The following is a 22,373-nucleotide window of genomic DNA, read 5'->3' as shown; positions in this document are numbered from 1 at the left end:
ATAATTTAGTTCTCTTTTAAGAGGACCAATGCTGTGTATTTCCACTCAATAACTTTCTTGCTTTTGTTATCATTCCATGTCCAAGCGCGATTGTCCCCCCTCCCCAACTCCCCTGCTGGTCTGCGCCCACAGTGAGTTTAACATTCTGGGCCTGCACACACTTTTGTCATCACCATGCAATTCTGCGTAAAGTCAAAACAAGTTCTGAACACGGAGTGACAGCATGCATGCATCCCGGACAGATCCTCCAGCATTGTCAAAGGCACAGCAGATATGCAAAGGTGTACCCCAAGGATCAGTGCTGTGCCCAATTCGCTGTAACACCACTTCATCCAATCCTATGGGTTCTCTAATCAGTACAATATTGACAACACACAGCTGTACCTGTCATTACCTCCGGGAGACAACATGAGGGGTTGTGCAAGTTGTCTGTCGGATAAAATAATTGGTTTCCTCTTTGGTGTTTCATGTGGTCTTTTGTGCATGTCAGATCAAAGAGTGGGGTTATCCAAATTTGGTTTTTCTCATAAGTTGTTCTTGAATGTCAGAGTGGAAAGTGGGAAAAGGGGGGTCCACCTTTGGGGATTCACTAAAGTTGTTCACGTATGTCAGACTATATAGGGTGGTCCATATCTAATTATGCAATTTTCATTACGCTATAACTTATTAAGTTTATTAAATAGAAAATCACCCAAAAAATCCTGGACCATCGAGAAGTGTGCGAACTGATGACATGAAGAATCTTCTTCACACCAAACTGGAATCGTGCCCGCATAAATCAAAGTCATCCAGATGATCTGGATCTGCATAATTAAATCTGGACCACCCTGTATAGAGTAGTGGTGGGGTGAGATAGAGTCCCCTTTAGAGATTCTCACAAGCTATACATGGCTCGGGAATATCAGGGTCTGAACCAGAGATCAGAGGCTTGAGCACCCAAGACCCCTCTAATGATGCCACTGGTAAAGTTGAGAATAAATGCCACCCTGAATTGATTCAAAAGAAAGGGCATTTCTGTTTGGGCCTTGTGATGGACCTTTGTCCAGACCTTTTGCAGGTATAGAAAACAGAAAGGGAAAAATGATTGGTAGGTCTGGTGATATTGATGTCCATCTGAGGCCTAGTCTTATCCGTGGGCTTTTAGGTGGGTGGTATTCAACCTCCTCCCATAAGAACAGGAACTCTAAACCTGCAGGACATGCAAATCACATCAGTTACCTCCGATTTAGGGTCATTAGGAGCTGTCACAAACTTGACCAGGAGCCATAGCAAGGTTTGGGGCAGCCACCCATATATTGTGTATTGGCTGCAAAATTTGAAAAAGTGAAAGCACTGAGGTGCACGATTCCGAGTCCAAAATAGAACTGAGGGGATAGAGGAAAGGTGGCGGCTTTTAAATGCCAATATAGGAAATGACATCAGGGGGTCGGAACTGGAAGGGTCTTCATCCATAGGCTTGGACCCAGAAATGACATCAGAGGTGCCGGACCTAGAAGGGTCTTCATCCATAGACTCAGACCCGGAAATGACATCAAAGGGGTCGTAAGCATTCTTGACATCATCAGGACTAGGTGGGATTTCCCGTGAACGGTCAGTGCACTCTGCTGCATCCCGGTCTGGCTTGGAATTACCCTCATTCAGGCCCTTTAGCTGCCTCCCATGTGCACGTGTGTGACAAAGTCTATTCCAGCAGCACTGGGTTCAAGGAAGGAAGCCGGTCCACTTAAGAGCCCACACAACCACAAACACGGAAGGCAATTTTGGATTAACCAGTTAAACTATTCAGCACATATTCGGTTCAACTCTTTAGTCTGGCTATCCAGAGGGGAAAAAAATCCAAACCCGGCAGCCCATCTTATCCCAGCAGACATGTTTGCTGCCTCCTTTGTAACCCCCCAACAAGATCTTCTTCCCATGTGCAGTCTCCAACCCAAAAGAACAAAGCAAAGTGAAGTCTGGGATAGTCTTATATCTGGAAGGTGTGGTAGACAGGATTGTCTCGATGCTCTCCCAGATTCTTCAGCTTTCTTCATTTTTATGGCTGTCCAGTCCACATAAGCAGTAATGGGAGGCAAAGTGAGCATCACCTTACAAAATGACCTCTTTAGGGACCCAGACCTTCAGGCCCTTCTCTTTCACCAGCATGTCAAGCTACCTTGGAGTTCTGTTAGTAGAAAGAGAGCTGACCCCTGGGTGTGGAGTTCTGGATATACTGGATAAAAAGGAAAACTTTATTTTATTCTTTAATATTATCTCTAAGTGTGATCCATGAACATGTACATTTATAGTGGTTTTTGGTGTGTGCAGATGGCCCTCCAGTTGAAAATGTAGCACCTGTGAGGAAAATGGATTTCCTAGAACTTGCCAAGCTCCGGGAAAGTTATTAGCCCAGCCTCAGTCAGAGTCAATATTTGCTGGTTTCCTGCCAATTTTATGAATAAATTACAGTTTATACAAGAAAAAAAAAACCTTTTCAGAGGTTTCTTCCTGTAGGTTGGAGCCTCCCATCTTGTATTTGTAACTGATGTTTCTTTTTCCCACATTTTACACTTTATGATTTTCTATATTAAACTGCATTTTCCAAGTGTTTGTTTTGTAAACGTCTTGAGATTGATTCACAGTAGAAAGGTGCTATTGTGGACACTGAGGGTCAGGAATGACAGGAGACCTGTAGGTTGAAAGAAGCTTTTTATTCTTGGTGAGTAGGAAGCTGCAGCAGCTAGTGCAATCAGCTTCATATTACAGGGAATTCCTTTATTTTATACTAGATCTGTTTACATGCTTGAAGCAGAACTTATCATAGTAAGCTTTAGTGATCAATACCTTATCTTGCTTAGGTATGCGATATTCTCAACATAGTTTAAGCAAGGGTTCAAAACCGGTCACAGCTGATTTCGTAATATCACAGGGTGTTCTGTTATTATCAAGAGGTCAGCAGTTTATAAATGGTGCAAGTTAGTCTCTCAATTCTGTGCAGAAAGCTTAATTCTTTTTCTGCATAAATGAGGAACAAATCCTATAGCTCTCTGCAGCATGATTAATACAAAATACAGTCCTTGGCATTGTGAGTTATATACTTATAATCATTACAGTTAATAATGTTTTTTCTTCCTCACTATATAACATCAAGCTGGCACAGATATGATCCTGCACCCTGAACAAGTCACTGGAGAGTTCATATTGGAGAAACTTGTGGACAAATATACTTGTAAATTGTCTTGCTGTGATCTTTAGTAAGGAAAGGTTCAATTGAGTCTGCATTTTCAATCCTCGCCTTCAGTGGCGTAGCTAGGGAGGGGTGGAGGGGGCGGTCTGCCCCGGGTGGCACATTTTTGCAGGCAGCATTATTGGCCACAAGGCTCAGTACAATTCGTGTGTAAGCAGCAGGTTTCGGAAAAATATCAGTATGAAAAAAGTCAAATTCTCTGATTTTTAACCACAAATGCTTGAAAAATAATGTTCAGACTGTCCTTCTGCATCAGACACAGCAGTTGGAATGTATGAGGCAATGACAAAAATAAACATAAACGTTACACTGATAATAATTTCTAGGAAGATAAACAACTAATTTGGGGCGGCACGGTGGCACAGTGGTAGCGCTGCTGCCTCGCAGTTAGGAGACCCAGGTTTGCTTCCTGGGTCCTCCCTGCGTGGAGTCTGCATGTTCTCCCCGTGTCTGCGTGGGTTTCCTCCGGGCACACCGGTTTCCTCCCACAATCCAAAGACATGCAGGTTAGGTGGATTGGTATTTCTAAATTGGCCCTAGTGTGTGCTTGGTGTGTGGGTGTGTTTGTGTGTGTCCTGCGGTGGGTTGGCACCCTGCCCAGGATTGGTTCCTGCCTTGTGCCCTGTGTTGGCTGGGATTGGCTCCAGCAGACCCCCGTGACCCTGTGTTCGGATTCAGCGGGTTAGAAAATGGATGGATGGATGGATAAACAACTAATTTACAATTTATAATTTCGTTTCGTTATTAATCCGAATGCGTTCTTGCTTTGCGCAGAAAACATCCCTACCTATTACTTTGGTTCTGTTTTTTGTAGCGTAATTATATTAAACTAATAATTAGAACACGGCTTATCAGTGTGTCTATATTATATTCTTGTCTAGTTGATGCTTATAAATGTATATAAAAAATTATTGCTGTTTCTTTATATATGAATAAATCTATGCAAAATGTATCTTAATTTTTCTCTATACTTCATTTTAATTTTCTATTTAAATAGTTTAACATATTCAGATATGTTGGAGGGCGGCAAATTGAAGCACCGCCCCGCCCCGAGCAGCACGAACTCAAGCTACGCCACTGCTCGCCTTTAACTCATTGTGTGACTCCTGAGCGAGACGCGTAACACATCAGCGATGAAACTGTTAAAAAAAAAAGAAGCAACTCTGCTATACTTGCAAACCAACACGAAAGAGTGTTTGTTCACTAAAGGAAGGCACTGTATAATATCACAAGGGTATACTCATCTCACTCTCAAGGTGACTCTGATGTAGTCAGTTAGCCTAAAAAATTATGGAAGAAATGTGGAATTAGTTCTGCTATATCTGTAAATGGCATCAGCCGGTGATCATTTAGGAAAAGTGCCACATAAAATCACAAAGGTTAATTTATTGTGTGACCTCGAAACAAGTCACTTAACATGACAACAGTCACTTTCCAGAAATTTGTCAAAAATTATATTAAATCTATCTATCTATCTATCTATCTATCTATCTATCTATCTATCTATCTATCTATCTATCTATCTATCTATCTATCTATCTATTGCTGTTTTATATAGACCTCCTAAACTATCAAGTGTTTTTATTGCTGAACTTTTTACTGTTTTAACAACGTTGTGTGCAATGTCTACTAATGTCATCATCATGGGTGATTTTAACATACACGTTGACGTGCCAACTGATGCACTGACACATTATTTTAATGAAATCCTTGACTGTTTTAATTTAATTCAACATGTCAACTTTCCGACTCATAACAAGGGTCATATTTTAGACTTAATTTGCTGCTCTGGTATCACACCTCACAATCTTATTCCTAATGAATTATCTATTTCAGATCACAGAATGATCACATTTCATGTTAGCTTACCTCTCAGTAAACGAAAGATTCAGCATGTAATTTCATTTCGTAATGTCAAGCATGTAAACCCAGAGACCCTTATAAATTTATTTCAATCCAAGCCTGTTTCTCCTTCTGCTACCACACCATCAGAATTAGCAGAACATTACAATGCTGCTCTGTCTTCTGCCTTTGATACACTAGCTCTCTTAAAAACACGGACTGTCTCATTTATTCGCACTGCTCCCTGGTTTACATCTGAACTCTGTCAGCTCAAAGCCCTGAGCGCCTAGCTAAAAAGACGGGTCTTGTTGTACACAAGGACATGTACTCAGATGACATGTTGAAATACAAAAAATACTCTCTCTGCTGCCAAAGCTCTATATTATTCTAACATTATCAATACAGGAGGGAAAAATACTAGAGCTCTTTTTTTTACAATGCAAAGGCTAATTACACCACCAGAAAGTGTCGCTCACCATATAATCTCTGTTAAATACTGCTGCACTTTTTTGGATTTCTTCAACTCAAAAATTTAAAAAATCCACCAGCAACTTGCTTCTTCGATTTCTACAGAAAATGACATCCTCTCCACTATCACCCATGTTCCCTTACCAACCACCCTCTTCTCAGATTTCAGTTTAACCGTGTTGAAAATATTATCTTGGAGCTTGTAACAAAATCTAATTCTTCCACATGCCAATTAGATCCAATACCTACAAGCTTTGTTAAGTCCTGTCTGTCACGTATCTCTCCCATGATAACTACTATAGTTAGCTCTTCCCTTACTACAGGCACGCTCCTCCTCTCACTAAAAACAGCCTCAATTACTCCAGTTCTGAAAAAACCTGGTTTAGACCCAAATATCCTTAACAATTATCTGCCTATTTCAAATGTTCCATTTATATCCAAAATTCTTGAAAAGATAGTTGCCTCCCAACTCCAGTCCCACTTATCAAAAAATAACCTTTTTGAACAGTTTCAATCTGGGTTTCACCCTAAACACAGCACAGCAACTGTCCTGGTCAAAATCACAAATGATCTTCTCTGGGCAGCTGACATGGGACTTTTATCAATTCTTGTACTTCTTGACCTCAGCTCCGCATTTGACGCCATATCCCATCAGATTCTTTTGAAACGACTAGCTAGTTTCGGTGTCTCTGGCCTTGTCCTCCAATCGTTTTCTTCCTGCCTCATGATAGGAAGCAATTTGTTCAAATAAAGGGCTTTAAATCTAAGAGCGCAGTCGTTACTCTGGGGGTTCTGTAGGGTTCTGTTTTGGGGCCGCTTCTTTTTCTCATTTATATCTTCCCAATAGGTAATATCTTCCGGCACCATGGTATTAATTTAATTGTTAAGCTGATGACACCCAGCTATATTTCTCCACTAAATCCACTCCTGTGTTCCCTCCAGATGCTCTTATGACATGTCTCCAAGACATAAAGACACGGATGACTCACAATTTTCTCCAACTAAACAGCAATGAAACTGAGGTGCTCCTCATTGGCTCTAAATCTACACTTGCTAAGGTTAGCCATTCTTCTGTTTTAATTAACAATATTTACACAAACATCTCTTCCCAAGTTAAGAGTCTGGGTGTTATTCTTGACAGTACCCTCTCTTTTTCTTCCCATATAAGTAACATTTCTCGGACAGCCTTCTTCCATCTCCGAAACATTTCTAGACTTCGTCCTGTTCTTACACAACACAGTACTGAAGTATTGGTTAATGCCCGAGTCACCTCACGTATAGATTAATGTAATGCTATTCTATCTGGCATCCCACAAAAACATATCCATCACTTACAACTTCTTCAAAATTCTGCTGCCAGGGTAATAACCTGCTGTTCTAAAGCCACTGAACATATTACACCGATTCTCTCTCAACTTCACTGGCTCCCTGTTAACTACAGAATACAATACTGTGGCGATGCGGGTTCCAGTCCATGCTCCCATCACCATCAATAGTTATAACCGAGATAAGCTAAGCAGTGAGGCAACAACATAGCAAGGGGATGGTGAAAAAGTGCAAAGTGCTTTTATTAAAACAATGAAAACAAAGTGTTCAAAGTAAAGTGCAATGCCTTATCAAAAGAGTCATTAAATAAATAAATAATCCATCACAAAACAAAAGTGTCACATGGAGGTTAAAATAGAAAAAAACACAATCCTTTAAAAACGAAGTTAAAACGTTGCTGGAAGCAGTCCTTTAAAACAATGACCAGCCCAGTGCTTTTACACTAGCGTCTCACCTGCTTCTCCCGTTTGGGCCCTGCAGCAGGTGAGACGCTCTCTCTGCAGCTGACCTTCTTTCACTTCCAAACAGGTCTGGAGGCCTCCCGATCCTGGCTTCGGTTGCGCACTCATCCCAGGCTCGAAACTTGGTATCCTTGATGATCAGGACGCTCACATCAAGGACTTCTCCACCAAGCCTCCCAACTCCTGCTGCCTTCCCGGCCTTACTCAGCGGAATCATTCAGTGGGAGCGACCACTACTACAACTCCTGGGTGTCGGCCTAACACCCAGGCTTCTGTACAGCTGCCTGCGAGCATTCACTCACTCGCTCGCTCACTCACCCGCACCGGCTCTCTCACTCTCTTCCTTCTCCTGCTCCATGCTCTCCAGCAACCTATGTCTTTCTTTCCTTTCTTGTTCTACTCTTTTTTCCCCTATTTAGCCATCTCGCACTTCTATATAGGTCGAGAGGGCATAGCAGCAGCAAATTAACAGCCCCAGGAACAATCATGGATGTGGGCAGTCCCTCACCTGTGCACTTAGGTGAGAAACGCCCACACCGCAGAGTGCCCTGAGAACTGCTTCAGCCACAACCACCACGCCCCACACCACACCGAGAGCGCGATAATTATTGATCTAAAACGGGCCTTTGCTGAGAGCTGAGGACCCGCTATACCACATTCCTCCCCCCATAAGACTCCAGTTGCAAGGGGAGGCTCCAGACCTGTTTGAAAAGGAGTGAAGGACAGCTGCAGAGAGAGGATAGAAGACATCGGGCTCTAAATGGTATTTTAAAGGACTGTGTCCAGCGTTGTTTTAACCTCGTTTTTAAAGGATTGTTTTGGTATTGATTTTTAAACCTCCACGCTTCTTTTATGGATTATTTATTTAATGAAGAAATTGAATGCACTGCACTTTATTTGAACACCCTGTTTATTGGATTGTTTGTAAATAAAAGCACTTTGCACTTTTTCATCTTCCCCTTGCTATGTTGTTGCCTCCCTGTCTAAGCTCATCGGTGACATTACCGACGGTGACGGGTTGAAGGGCTCCCGGACAGCAGAAGGGAGCATGGAGCTGAACCCGCATCGTCACATTTGGTCCACTTTTCAAGCTGGCATATCAATTGAGAATTCTACACTGTTACTGCCTGTCATATTTGTTTGTTTGCTAATTATTGCTTTGTGATTTATCATTTTCTTGTTTTTGTTTTATTAATTGTTGTTTAACTTTATTGTAAGGTGACCTTGAGTGATAAGAAAGGCGCCTATTAAATAAAATGTATTATTATTATTATTAAGACACATCATTATTCTTTGGCTTTTAATTCATTATAATTATGAACTGTATTTGTATATTATTTTGTCTTATTGCTTATTTAGTTTTGTACTGTATTATTCTTGGTTGTACAGCATTTTGGTCAGCTGTTGTTGTTTTTAAATTGATATTTAAATAAATTTAACATTGAAATAGTGACCCCATTAATTATAAATCCTGGCTGGACTTATGAAGAAATTCTATTGTAACATTTCCTTTTAAGAAAAATGACAACGGCAACACTGACGACAAGATCCCATTCACGTGCTAGGAACAGACATGTGATTTGATTTGACGAAAAAAGTAAAAGAAAAAAAAGTGCTGGAAATTTGTTTGCATTTTCTCTCCACTATGCTAGAGGACTGCTGGTGATTGCAATGGCAGAAGTTTATACTCTCAATTTGTATAGTACTTATGTGGAAACACAGTATGTGCATATATTCAGGGTTTTATTCTGCTCTGTTAACTTTAAATCCAATTATTTGCAAAAGATACTTTGCTGTGTAAGTGCCAGATTGGATGGACTGGCATCCTGACTACCAATTCCATGTGACCCAGAAGTGCTTCCAGCATGACATGTCGTGACACTGAAGTGCTCCGAGGTCCAACATAAAATGAGCCACTCTGCTTCATCAAGGGTGAAAGCTCATGTGGAGGAGTGAAAGGAGATGGAAGAGGAGAAGGGGGGCTTTATGAACAACAAAAACTGTGCTGGATTGTTAAAGAGAGGCTGTGAACGTGTCTCTGAGTAATAAAAAAAACTTTTATTTTTCCATAAACTGTGGTGTATCTGGTGTTTGGGGCTCTATGGTGCCCTCTTGTGGTCACAGATGATTAACAATAAATAACTTTCTGGGTTTTTATGTATGTTAGATACTTTCATACTACTTTATTTTCTTTAAGTTTTAACCTAATCTGAATCTTTATAGGTACTTATTAACCCAAAAACATATTTCCACAGGACGGCCATTAGTGTTTAATGAAGGTGATGAGACTTCTGTCCTGCTTTTGTTAAAGGAGTGTCTTGCAATTTAAAGAGAGGCTATTACGGATAAGACAAATAATGATCTGTGCAAGTAAAGCTGATAATATGTTTGCTAACTAAGGGTCTCCAAAAAGTCACCAGACATTACCTAACTCTTGTTTGGTATGAACTGAGTAGTTTGAAATTGATTTATGACGCGGCTAAGACAAGAGGGGGTGATTTTCAGACTGTATAGAGTGCACACGTGTTAATTGGGGGATTCAGGGCTTGAATGTAATGTTCTGGATCACCATTAATTCTAATAAAGACCTCCTTTTGTTAAGTTAATACATTGTGGCTGTTTGGGTGTGGAAAGTCTTCAGATTTTCAAGTTCAAACTGTTTATATTAAATTTAGATAGATAGATACTTTATTAATCCCAAGGGGAAATTCATATAATCCAGCAGCAGTATACTGATACAAAAAAATATTAAAGAGTAATAAAAATGCATGTAAAAACAGACAATAACTTTGAATAATGTTAGCATTTACTCCCCCGGGTGGAATTGAAGAGTCGCATAGTGTGGGGGAGGAATGATCTCCTCAGTCTGTCAGTGGAGCAGGACGGTGACAAAAGTCTGTCACTGAAGCTACTCCTCTGTCTGGAGATGATCCTGTTCAGTGGATGCAGTGGATTATTCATGATTGACAGGAGTTTGCTTAGTGCCCATCGCTCTGCCACAGATGTTAAACTGTCCAACTTTAATCCTACAATGGAGCCTGCCTTCTTAACAAGTTTGTCCAGGCGTGAGGCGTCTTTCATCTTTATGCTGCCACCCCAGCACACCACCGCGTAGAAGAGGGCACTCGCCACAACCTTCTGGTAGAACATCTGCAGCATCTTACTGCAGATGTTGAAGGATGCCAACCTTCTCAGAAAGTATAGTCTGCTCTGACCTTTCTTACATAGAGCATCAGTATTGGCAGTCCAGTCCAATTTGTCATCCAGCTGCACTCCCAGATATTTAAAGGTTCTGCACCCTCTGCACACATTTACCTCTGATGATCACAGGGTCCATGAGGGGCCTGGGCCTCCTAAAATCCACCACCAGCTCCTTGGTCTTGCTGGTGTTAAGGTGTAAGTGGTTTGAGTCTCACCATTTAACAAAGTCCTTGATTAACTTTCTGTACTCCTCCTCCTGCCCACTCCTGATGCAGCCCACAATAGCAGTGTCATCAGCGAACTTTTGCACGTGGCAGGACTCCGAGTCATATTGGAAGTCTGATGTATATAGATTGAACAGGACCGGAGAAAGTACAGTCCCTCTCGGTGCCCCTGTATTGCTGCACACAATGTCAGACCTGCAGTTCCCAAGACGCACATATTGAGGTCTGTCTGTAAGATAGTCCACAATCCATGCCACCAGGTGTGAATCTACTCCCATCTCAGTCAGCTTATCCCTAAGGAGCAGAGGTTGGATGGTGTTGAAGGCGCTAGAGAAGTCCAAAAACATAATTCTTACAGCACCACTGCCTCTGTCCAGGTGGTAGAGGGATCGATGAAGCATATAGATGATGGCATCCTCCGCTCCCACCTTCTCCTGGTATGCGAACTGCAGAGGGTCGAGGGTGTGGCGGACCTGTGGCCTCAGGTGGTGAAGCAGCAGCCGCTCCATGGTCTTCATCAGATGTGACGTTAGAGCAACAGGCCGGAAGTCATTCAGCTCACTAGGACATGATACCTTTGGGACAGGGGTGATACAAGATGTTTTCCAAAGCCTCGGAACTCTCCCCTGTTCCAGGCTCAGGTTGAAGATGCGCTGTAGAGGACTCCCCAGTTCCAACGCACAGGCCTTCAGCAATCGTGGCGATACACCATCTGGACCCAGTGCTTTGCTGGCACAAAGTCTTTTCAGCTCTCTGCTCACCTGGGCTGCTGTAATTGTGGGTGGGGATGTCTCACCTATGCTGGTATCAGCAGAAGGATGGTTGGAGGATGCAGTACTCCGAGGTGAGAGTGGGTTACTGTGATCAAACCTATTAAAGAAGTTGTTCATTTGGTTTGCTCTCTCCACGTCTGCCTCGATGGCGGCACCCCGCTTCGAGCTGCAGCCAGTGATAATCTTCATCCCATCCCAAACTTCCTTCATACTGTTGTTCTGCAACTTCTGCTCCAGCTTTCTCCTGTACTGCTCTTTCGCCGCCCTGAGCTGGACTCGGAGTTCCTTCTGCACGCACTTGAGCTCATGCTTATCACCACCTTTAAAAGCCCTTTTCTTCTGGTTCAAAAGGCCCTTGATGTCACTTGTAATCCATGGCTTGTTGTTAGCATAGCAGCATACTGTTCTTACTGGAACTACAATGTCCATACAGAAGTTGATGTAATCAGTTGTGCATTCAACATTTTGAACCATTTTGCTCAAACAAACCAGGATGAACTGAATTTACATGACTTAGTGGCATTGCAAGCAGCCTTTTGTATGGTAAAAAATTGTTCCATTCAGCTTCTTTTTCAGTTATTATCTGGGAATGAGAAATAAGCACATACCTTGTTTTACTTGATTTACAGATGAATCCTTAGGGCTAGGAATTACCAAATGAGTTTACAGCTTGGAGTACTAGGGTGTTGTACCATGTTAGCCATTATGAATGTAGTGAGAAGTCAAGCAAAATAACACCTTTTATTGGGTAACTAAAAAGATTACAATATTAATTTTTTACATTTAAGATGTCTCACTTAAAGATTTACCAATGTTGTTACTTGTCCTAGTGTGTATTTAAACACAGGGAACTCCAGTTTCTGTATTAAATCTTTGCAGGTTGGGAAAGGAAGAAGTGCAGTGGTACCTAAAAGATCAAACACTTTGATCAGAGTGATTCGTCATCAGGACAAGACAGCCAATCAAATGTGCACAATGTCACATGTCCAAAAAACCCATGTGTGCATTGTAACTTAAATATAGCTCATCTGATGGACCAAAAAAAGAAGGAGAAAACCAACAACAAGAAACGTGAGATCATCTGATTTGGACATCAGCAAACATAACTATTTACAACGCCCTCTTGCCACTTCGGATTTTAAATAAGCATTTCTAAGTTTATATCTGACTTTGCTATCTATTTTATTTTCTTTTATATTTTCTGCTATTTGGTATTGTTATACATTAAATAAATACCATCTTGCTTTTATATTTTCTATAATTTGTTCTTTATCTAGTGTAATTGAAGTAATAAACGGGACCCAAGTGTAAGTTAGATTATTACTTTCTCAGTCACAGGGTTTATTAAGGCTGTTGAGGTCCCCCTCGTTAATTAGAACAGCTACAGCAAAAGCAAAGCATAGTTTGGATAGTAAGTGGCGTTTAACCAAAAAAGCTGTGGTTTTATGTGTGATGCGATGACACCCGTATGTTTGTTAGAGCTGGTGATAGTGAATCCCTATATAGATAGATAGATAGAGAATCCTATGTGGAATATTATGAAGTTGGCCAACTTAAGACTTGTCTGGATGGAATTGCTATGTGTACATATGTGTATATGTGTTTAGATTAGCCCAATAAATATTCCTGGTAAGTCTCACAACTTTCACGATAATACAGTATATTCCATCCACAAGTTCAAGATCCACTGCTGGAGAATTTCTCAATCGGTTTGTCCAGAAGGAGGCGCTTGATCACAGGGAATGTGTTCTATCTTTAGAAATGTAGGAGATACTTGAACCCCTTCAGTAACTGTGGCAGAAATAATAAGGTGGGAAAAGTATGGAGATACTTATATCGTAAAGGAGATATATATATATATATATATATATATATATATATATATATATATACATATATATATATATATATATATATTGTGGTAGACATAACGTCACAAAAAACAAAATAAAGGTTTGGGGACCATCCCTGTATATTGTCGTACAGACAATAATCGAAAAATGCGATGATTCAAAGTCTTGAAAGCACAATGAACAACTTTACTGTAACAAAATGGTGGTTATATAGAACAGAAAACAGGTGACAGGAAATGGTTGGCAAAATGGTGACGTTGCAACAGGAACCGGAAGCAACGTCATTTTGAGGAGCCGGAAGTGAGGTGGTTTGTAGGTCCCGGAAGTGACGTCATCAATGTTGGCTGGAAGTGACGTCATCGTGGCCATTTTGAAACCCAGAAGTTACGGGATTATTTCTCTTATTGTTTTCTGTTGGCAAAAGGGAGTTTAGGTAAGTACCACGTGACAACCCCTTATTTTGCGATGTTTTACTCACCTTGACTGCCTCTTAATCGTACATGTGTGACATGACCCCCCCCCTCAGCCTAGACCCCTCGGGTCTGGCGACCTGTACCGCGAGGTCATGGACACGAGAGAGAGCATCCACGTTGGCTTGCAAGGAACCCCTACGATAAATGACACTAAAATGATAAGGTTGCAAATCCAAGAATCACCTAGTGATGCGCGGGTTAGACTCACGATGAAGAGACTTCCACTGCAAAGCGGCATGATCCGTCACCAGGTAGTATCGTAAAGACGTGATAGCCCACTTGATCAACAAGGCTTCTCGCTCCACCGCAGCATACTTGGTCTCTCGTTCCAACAATTTCCGGTCGGTCTGGAGAATAAAAGGAATAGAAAAATTAGGAGATTTCAACACAGGTGCTGACGTGAGGGCCAATTTCAGGTCACTGAATGCTTTGTCCACCGAATCGTCCCATACCACTTTTAAAGGCGCTCGTTTCTTTGTTAAATTCGATAAGGGCGAAGCAATTTCAGAGAAGTGCGGTACAAAACGGCGATGGTAACCCGCCAGCCCTAAAAATGCTTGAACCTGCCTCTTATTCATCGGACAGGGCCAATTCATGATGGCATCAATTTTATTACATTGTGGTTAAACAGTACCCCCACCCACCACGCAGCCTAAATATTTGGCTTCCTTCAATCCGAAGAAACATTTCTTTGGGTTAATACGAAGCCCTGCTGACACTAGTGTGGAGAGCACTGCTTTAACCTGCGATACATGATCCTTCCATGTGCAGGAATAAATGACCACGTCATCCAAGTAGGCGGCACTATAGGAATTGTGGGGCCGAAGCAATGTATCCACCAGACGTTGAAAAGTAGCTGGTGCCCCGTGCAAACCAAAAGGAAGCACCCTGCCAATGTCCACTGGGTGTACTAAAAGCGTTTTTTTCTTTAGCGGAGTCCGTTAAGGGAACTTGCCATTACCCTTTAGTCATGTCAAGAGTAGTTAGGAATCGAGCATTCCCTAACCGATCAAGTAAATCATCCACTCGCGGCATGGGATACGCATCGAACTTAGAGACCTGATTAAGTCGTCGGAAGTCGTTGCAAAACCTCCACGAGCCATCAGGTTTAGAAACTAGGACAATTGGACTAGATCAAGGGCTATAGCTTTCTTCAATAACCCCTAGTTCCAGCATTCGCCTAATTTTTAGCTCTACTTTCGGTTTCTTTGCCTCCAGGAGCCTGTAAGGTCTCTCTCTGACAATCACTCCGGGGTCCGTAATGATGTCATGAACAATCAATGCAGTATGTCCGGGTGTCTCATCCACAACTTTACGGACAGACAAGATAGCCCGTTTGAGATCTTGTCGTTGTTCAGATGTCAAATCAGGACCAAAATTAAGATTTGCACATGACATGAAAAGAGAACGAGGTTGCTCAGAGGAGGGATCAATGTCCCTGTCCTTCCACGGTTTCAGTAGATTTATATAATACACTCGTTCACTCGGTCGACGATTAGATTTTTTAACCAAATAGTCCACGAGACCTTTTCTTTCCTTTATTTCATATGGACCTTGCCAGTGTGCCAACAATTTTGAATGGGAGGTTGGGACGAGCACCATTACACGATCACCCGGGACAAACTCCCGAATGGTGGTGTTTTTATTATAATAACGAGACTGCATTGCTTGTGCTTTTTCTAAATTGTCTTTTAAAATAGGTCTAATTTTCTCAAGTCTATCGCGTAATTGCGCGATATATTCGAGAATATTTGAAGTAGGGAGGACCTCCTCTTCCCATCCTTCTTTAAACATATCCAAAAGCCCTCGGGGTTGTCTCCCATACAATAACTCAAAAGAAGAGAAACCTGTAGAGGTCTGTGGGACTTCCCGGTATGCAAACAAAACGAGGGGAAGCAACTGATCCCAGTTTCTTCCATCCTTGCTAACTACCTTACATAACATCTGTTTTAATGTTTGATTAAAACGCTCTACCAACCCGTCAGTTTGGGGATGATAGACTGACGTTTTCAGATGTTTTATACAGAGTAATTTAGCTATTTCCCTGAACGTCTCCGAAGTAAAAGGAGTCCCTTGGTCTGTTAAAACCTCTTTGGGGATCCCAACACGAGAGAATATCCCTACTAATTCCCATGCGATGGTTTTTGTACTGGCTGAGTGCAAAGGAACAGCTTCTGCAAAGCGAGTGGCATAATCAACTAATACTAAATTATATCTAAATTCTTTTAACGAGGGTTCTAAAGGTCCTACGAGGTCTATTCTGACTCTTTCAAATGGAATATCAATAAGGGGAAGGGGAGCGAGAGGAGCTCAAGTCCGTCTGGGAATCTGACGAAGTTGACACTCCGGACAAGAAGCGCAAAATCGCCGGACCTCCTCATTTATTCCCGGCCAATAAAATCGGAGTTTTATCCTTTCTAAAGTTTTATCGAAGCCTAACTGGGCTCCTAGAAGGTGAGCATGTGCTAATTCACACACTTGTCACCGAAAAGTGCGTGGGATTAACAATGATGCTCGCACTTCACCCCCATGTTCTGCCACTCTGTATAAAAAATCATTTTTAATAACAAAGAACGGCGTGGGTGGCATGGGATTCGGAGTTATATAACCCTCGGTGGACATTATAGCATTCCTACCAAACTTTAAGGAATCATCGTTCCACTGTTCTCTTTTAAAGGGTGAGGGTGTTAGAAGGAATTGGGACGTTAAAGCTTGAATTGGGTCTTGTGCGACCTCAAGGGGAGGGGCTACTGCCTCTACGTCCTTCACGTTAACTGTATTAGCTCCCGCAGAGGACGATGGGACATCGATTTCTTTGCACTGGGTGCTAGTATCAGCCCGTGCTACTGAGGCACATGACGTGGAGGCAGTCGGAACAGCCTGTTCCATCATTAAGCCTAAATATTTCTTCGGTACAGTTACGTTTTTACTGCTGATAATTTAATTCTAGTCCCTACCAAGTATAACTGGAAATGGAGGATCTGGTAACACAGCCATGGCCATACTTGTCAGATTTCCATCTACTGTCACAATACATCTGGCTGTTTTATAATACCGGATATCTTCATGAATACATTTTAAACTGGTTTTTATTTTAGTCCACTGTTGCGGTAAAATGAAACGGGTAGCAAAAATAGAAATGTTACTCCCGGAATCAAATATTGCCCTTACCTTTCTGCCATTTATAATAACTGCACCTGTATAGGGAAGAGACAAAGGGTTATTCACGGTGGCACAGTACCTTTCTCCCCTTACCAAAGAACAATCCATTGGTTCAAAGGAGCAGTTAGGAGACAGATGTCCAACCTCCCCACACATGTAACAGCGGGGAAGATTGGCTGGTCTGTCTCGTCTACGGACGGCAGGTTCGAGACCTTGTCGGGGGGGCTCAGGAGCCACCCCACGTGCCTGTTGGGTTCGGCGAGAGAACCGTTCTGATCGCCCCAATTTGCAAACCACCCAATGACGCTCTGCGATTTTTATTAGAGAATCCATGTCTTCGTAATTGTGTTTCCGGACTTGCTGGGCTATGTGTTCGGGGACGGCATGAACAAAGGTCTCACACGCCAGTAGCTTGGCCATCTTATGTGAGTTATTAATGTCGGGCCATAGCCAATGACAGACCTTTCCCCAGGCTTCAAAGCCCTGGGTTCTCAGTGGCCTCTCAGGGTCAAATTGCCACTCCCTCCACTCTCTTGCCTGCTGCTCCGGAGATACGCTGTAGCGCTTAAAGACCTCTAGTTTGAGAGCGTCATAATCAGCAGCCTGCTCCTCAGTTAAATCATAATAGGCCCTCTGCGCCATTCCCTTCAGGTAGGGAGCCAGTTGGTACGCCCACTCCGACCTCCTGTACGCTCAAAGATCAAAAAATACGTTTCAATATCGTCAGATTCAGTGAGAGTTGTTAGAGCAATGGGTGGTGACCAAGCGACCTCCATCCGTATCCTAGCTGCAGAACGAGCCTCCGATTCCGCTAACTGGGTCTTGGTCTCCCCTATCTGAATTTTCAGAGTTTGTAAATCTCCCATGATCGTGGAGAGAATGGTATTCAGGTCTTGTTCTTCGGACATCGTGAACAAAAATCCTGCCGGCTACGCCAATTGTGGTAGAAAGAACGTCACAAAAACCAAAATAAAGGTTTGGGGACCATCCCCGTATATTGTCGTACAGACAATAATGAAAAAATGCGATGATTCAAAGTCTTGAAAGCACAATGAACAACTTTACTGTAACAAAATGGTGGTTATATGGAACAGAAAACAGGTGACAGGAAATGGTTGGCAAAATGGTGACGTTGCAACAGGAACCGGAAGCGACGTCATTTTGAGGAGCCGGAAGTGAGGTGGTTTGTAGGTGCCGGAAGTGACGTCATCAATGTTGGCCGAAAGTGACGTCATCGCGGCCATTTTGAAACCCGGAAGTTACGGTATTATTTCTCTTCTTGTTTTCTGTTGGCAAAAGAGAGTTTAGGTAAGTACCACGTGACAACCCCTTACCTCGCGATGTTTTACTCACCTTCAGGCTCTTTGACTGCCTCTTAATCGTACATGTGTGACAATATATATATATATATACATATATATATATATATATATATATATATATATATACAGTATGTGACCATTACAGATACCCACACATTTTGCATATTTAACAAGCTACTGGTGATAATTGCCAGTTGTTAATAACTTCTGTCTTGCCTTTTTGAATATGTTATATATACGATCTGTGCTCTTCTAAGACTCAAACACAGCACATTCTTTTGACTATTTGAGAACTGTACACCTGCCCAAATCACATAAGTCTGCCTGAAAGAACTGTCCTTACTTCAGCTGCATGTATGTTAACTTTATTGAGTTCACAAATCACAAGTAGCAAAAGACATTTTTCAATTCCGGTTATAATCGGTATCAGTGAAAGGTGTATCAATGTCTTGAGCACTTGTTTTCATGTCCACAGCTTGTGAGAGCCACAGTAACTACAGCTTGCTGCTCCCAGTAGCGATTCATTATCTCATGAGATCAGGTCCCGTACAATGATAAGTGTGTGCTTTGCCAGTCCCAATAGCGTTTCATTTGAAAAAAATAATGTCTGTTGTGTGTCGACAACATTCACCTTCACATCGTTATTAGGGAATCTGTTCATGGATGGGTTTATCCATTCCCGGGAATTTAGGAACTCCCCATGTCATTCCCGGGAACCCCGGGCTCCCGGGGATGACACAGTGCACTGGCATCTCAGATGTGAACGGTTTTAGAACGACCAAAACTTATTTTTAGTAAAACTACTGCAGTATGTTAATACCAATAAAAGACTAACCTTATCTACAAGCAGTTCATGCTGTCATATAAGTACATGTATCTAGTTCAGGGGTGCCCACACTTTTTCGGCTTGCAAGCTACTTTTAAAATGACCAGGTCGAAATGATCTACCTACATAAATAATGCTATATATATATATATATATATATATATATATATATATATATATATATATATATATATATATATATATATATATATAGCAGACCCCGTGACCCTGTGTTAGGATATAGTGGGTTGGATGATGGATGGATATATATATATATATATATATATATATATATACTGTATATATATATATACATATACTGTATATATATATATATATATATATATATATATATATATACCTGTATATACACTAACCTAAAGGATTATTAGGAACACCTGTTCAATTTCTCATTAATGCAATTATCTAATCAACCAATCACATGGCAGTTGCTTCAATGCATTTAGGGCTGTGGTCCTGGTCAAGACAATCTCCTGAACTCCAAACTGAATGTCAGAATGGGAAAGAAAGGTGATTTAAGCAATTTTGAGCGTGGCATGGTTGTTGGTGCCAGACAGGCCGGTCTGAGTATTTCACAATCTGCTCAGTTACTGGGATTTTCACGCACAACCATTTCTAGGGTTTACAAAGAATGGTGCGAAAAGGGAAAAACATCCAGTATGTGTCAGTCCTGTGGGCGAAAATGTCTTGTTGATGCTAGAGGTCAGAGGAGAATGGGCCGACTGATTCAAGCTGATAGAAGAGCGACTTTGACTGAAATTACCACTCGTTACAACCGAGGTATGCAGCAAAGCATTTGTGAAGCCACAACACGCACAACCTTCAGGCGGATGGGCTACAACAGCAGAAGACCCCACCGGGTACCACTCATCTCCACTACGAAAAGGAAAAAGAGGCTACAATTTGCACGAGCTCACCAAAATTGGACAGTTGAAGACTGGAAAAATGTTGCCTGGTCTGATGATTCTCGATTTCTGTTGAGACATTCAAATGGTAGAGTCAAAATTTGGCGTAAACAGAATGAGAACATGGATCCATCATGCCTTGTTACCACTGTGCAGGCTGGTGGTGGTGGTGTAATGGTGTGGGGGATGTTTTCTTGGCACACTTTAGGCCCCTTAGTGCCAGTTGGGCATCGTTTAAATGCCACAGGCTACCTGAGCATTGTTTCTGACCATGTCCATCCCTTCATGACCACCATGTACCCATCCTCTGATGGCTACTTCCAGCAGGATAATGCACCATGTCACAAAGCTCGAATCATTTCAAATTGGTTTCTTGAACATGACAATGACTTCACTGTACTAAAATGGCCCCCACAGTCACCAGATCTCAACCCAATAGAGCATCTTTGGGATGTGGTGGAACGTGAGCTTCGTGCCCTGGATGTGCATCCCACAAATCTCCATCAACTGCAAGATGCTATCCTATCAATATGGGCCAACATTTCTAAAGAATGCTTTCAGCACCTTGTTGAATCAATGCCACGTAGAATTAAGGCAGTTCTGAAGGCGAAAGGGGGTCAGTTAACTGTCAAATAATGCAAAGAGTACGCGACACGTGTTTCGCCCTATTTTGGGCTCTTCAGGCGTACACAGTCCACTGCACCCCTTATCGGGGATCGAACCTCGGACGTCAGACAAACACAATTCAATTGTGATATTATGAGAACAAAAAATCCTCTTCCAATTCCACGTCCAGCCCATACCCTCCCCAAACAATTATTTTTTTAAATCCCTTCTTTAGTCGATATAAATTGGAAGGCTAACTAGATCACAGCCGGAGTTTTGTAGTAGCTCATGCGTTTGATCGTGCGTGCGGGATGACCAGTGTGTTAGAAGAAAAGAGATCTCAGACTGGCCTGCATGTCAATCAAGTGGCAAATGCCATAGGGCGAATATATGATAGACTAACGTTTAAAAAAATTTTTTTTTGAATGCAACACGATCTGCCTGCACTACCTTTGCGATGTACCGGTTGATCGTGATCAATGCATTGGGCACCCCTGATCTAGTTAGTTGAGGTAATAAGAGCGTAGAAAGCACAACGTGTCCAGCGTGCAATCATCCAGGCGAGAGCGCACCTTTGTGCAGAGTATGCCAGCCACTGAGAAAGCACACTCTGCCTCCACTGAAGTAGGTGGCATAATCATCAGATACTGATACACTTATTCTAAACAACGCCCGCGCTTGTCGTTGCTCTGAAACACTGTAATTTCAGCTTATCGGTAATCGGGAACCCGGGAATGGATTCCCTAATTGTTATACCAGATCTTAAATCCTTACACTGGCTTTAGGTTGAGTTTAGAGCAGATTTCAAAATCCTTCTTTTGACTTATAAAGCCTTAAATGGCCAAGACCCTGCTTACTAATCATAACTTATCACTACTTACAAACCAGAGCACACTTTAAGATCTCAAGATGCCAGTGTGGCTGAGTTAGTTTGTTTTATTGTGAACATTCTCAAAACTTTTTTTTTATATATACTGAACTTCTTTTGTTTTATATATATTGTAAATTTTATTTATTTTTGAATGTAATCATTGTATCTGTTGTATATAGTTCCTATTTGTCTGTTGTAGCGGGGGGGTCACTTTAATTGATGCATCACCCACGGGACGCGCATGTAGCGTACAGCAGACTCCTGGCAAAAGCTGGATGACGCTTTTGCAGGAGACCGAGAGCGCCTGACGTTGCATGTGCTGACTGTGCCCTTTACTGCTTGTCTTGTAGGTATGTTGCAACGTTAATTATTGTTCTTCATTATTGTTGTTTATATTCAATTGTTAAATTTTGTATTTATTGTATTTGTGTATACATGTTTAATTAAAAGAAAAAAAAGCTGGATGACGCTTTTGCAGGAGACCGAGCGCCTGACGTTGCATGTGCTGACTGTGCCCTTTACTGCTTGTCTTGTAGAAAAAAGCTGGATGACGCTTTTGTAGAATAAACGGCAGAATTCGGGTATTGCTGTGTCTGTCTTCTTCCAAATCACCAGCAACCATTCTAAAGCCGCTACATAAAACTGGTGCCGTGACCCGGATCCACTGATCAGCTACTGCCGATCGCCGAGGTCAAGCTGTGTGCTCGTGACATCGTGGGATATCAAGTTGGTGGAAGTGTGGATCTTTTGTAGCTGCTGAGATGGTTTTTGGTGTTTTGCATAAGCGCAACTGTGGTTAATATAAGTTCATGT

The sequence above is a fragment of the Polypterus senegalus genome, chromosome 1 (assembly GCF_016835505.1).
Source record: "Polypterus senegalus isolate Bchr_013 chromosome 1, ASM1683550v1, whole genome shotgun sequence".
NCBI classification, from domain to species: Eukaryota; Metazoa; Chordata; class Cladistia; order Polypteriformes; family Polypteridae; genus Polypterus; species Polypterus senegalus.
Note: the sequence above shows the minus strand (reverse complement) of the source record.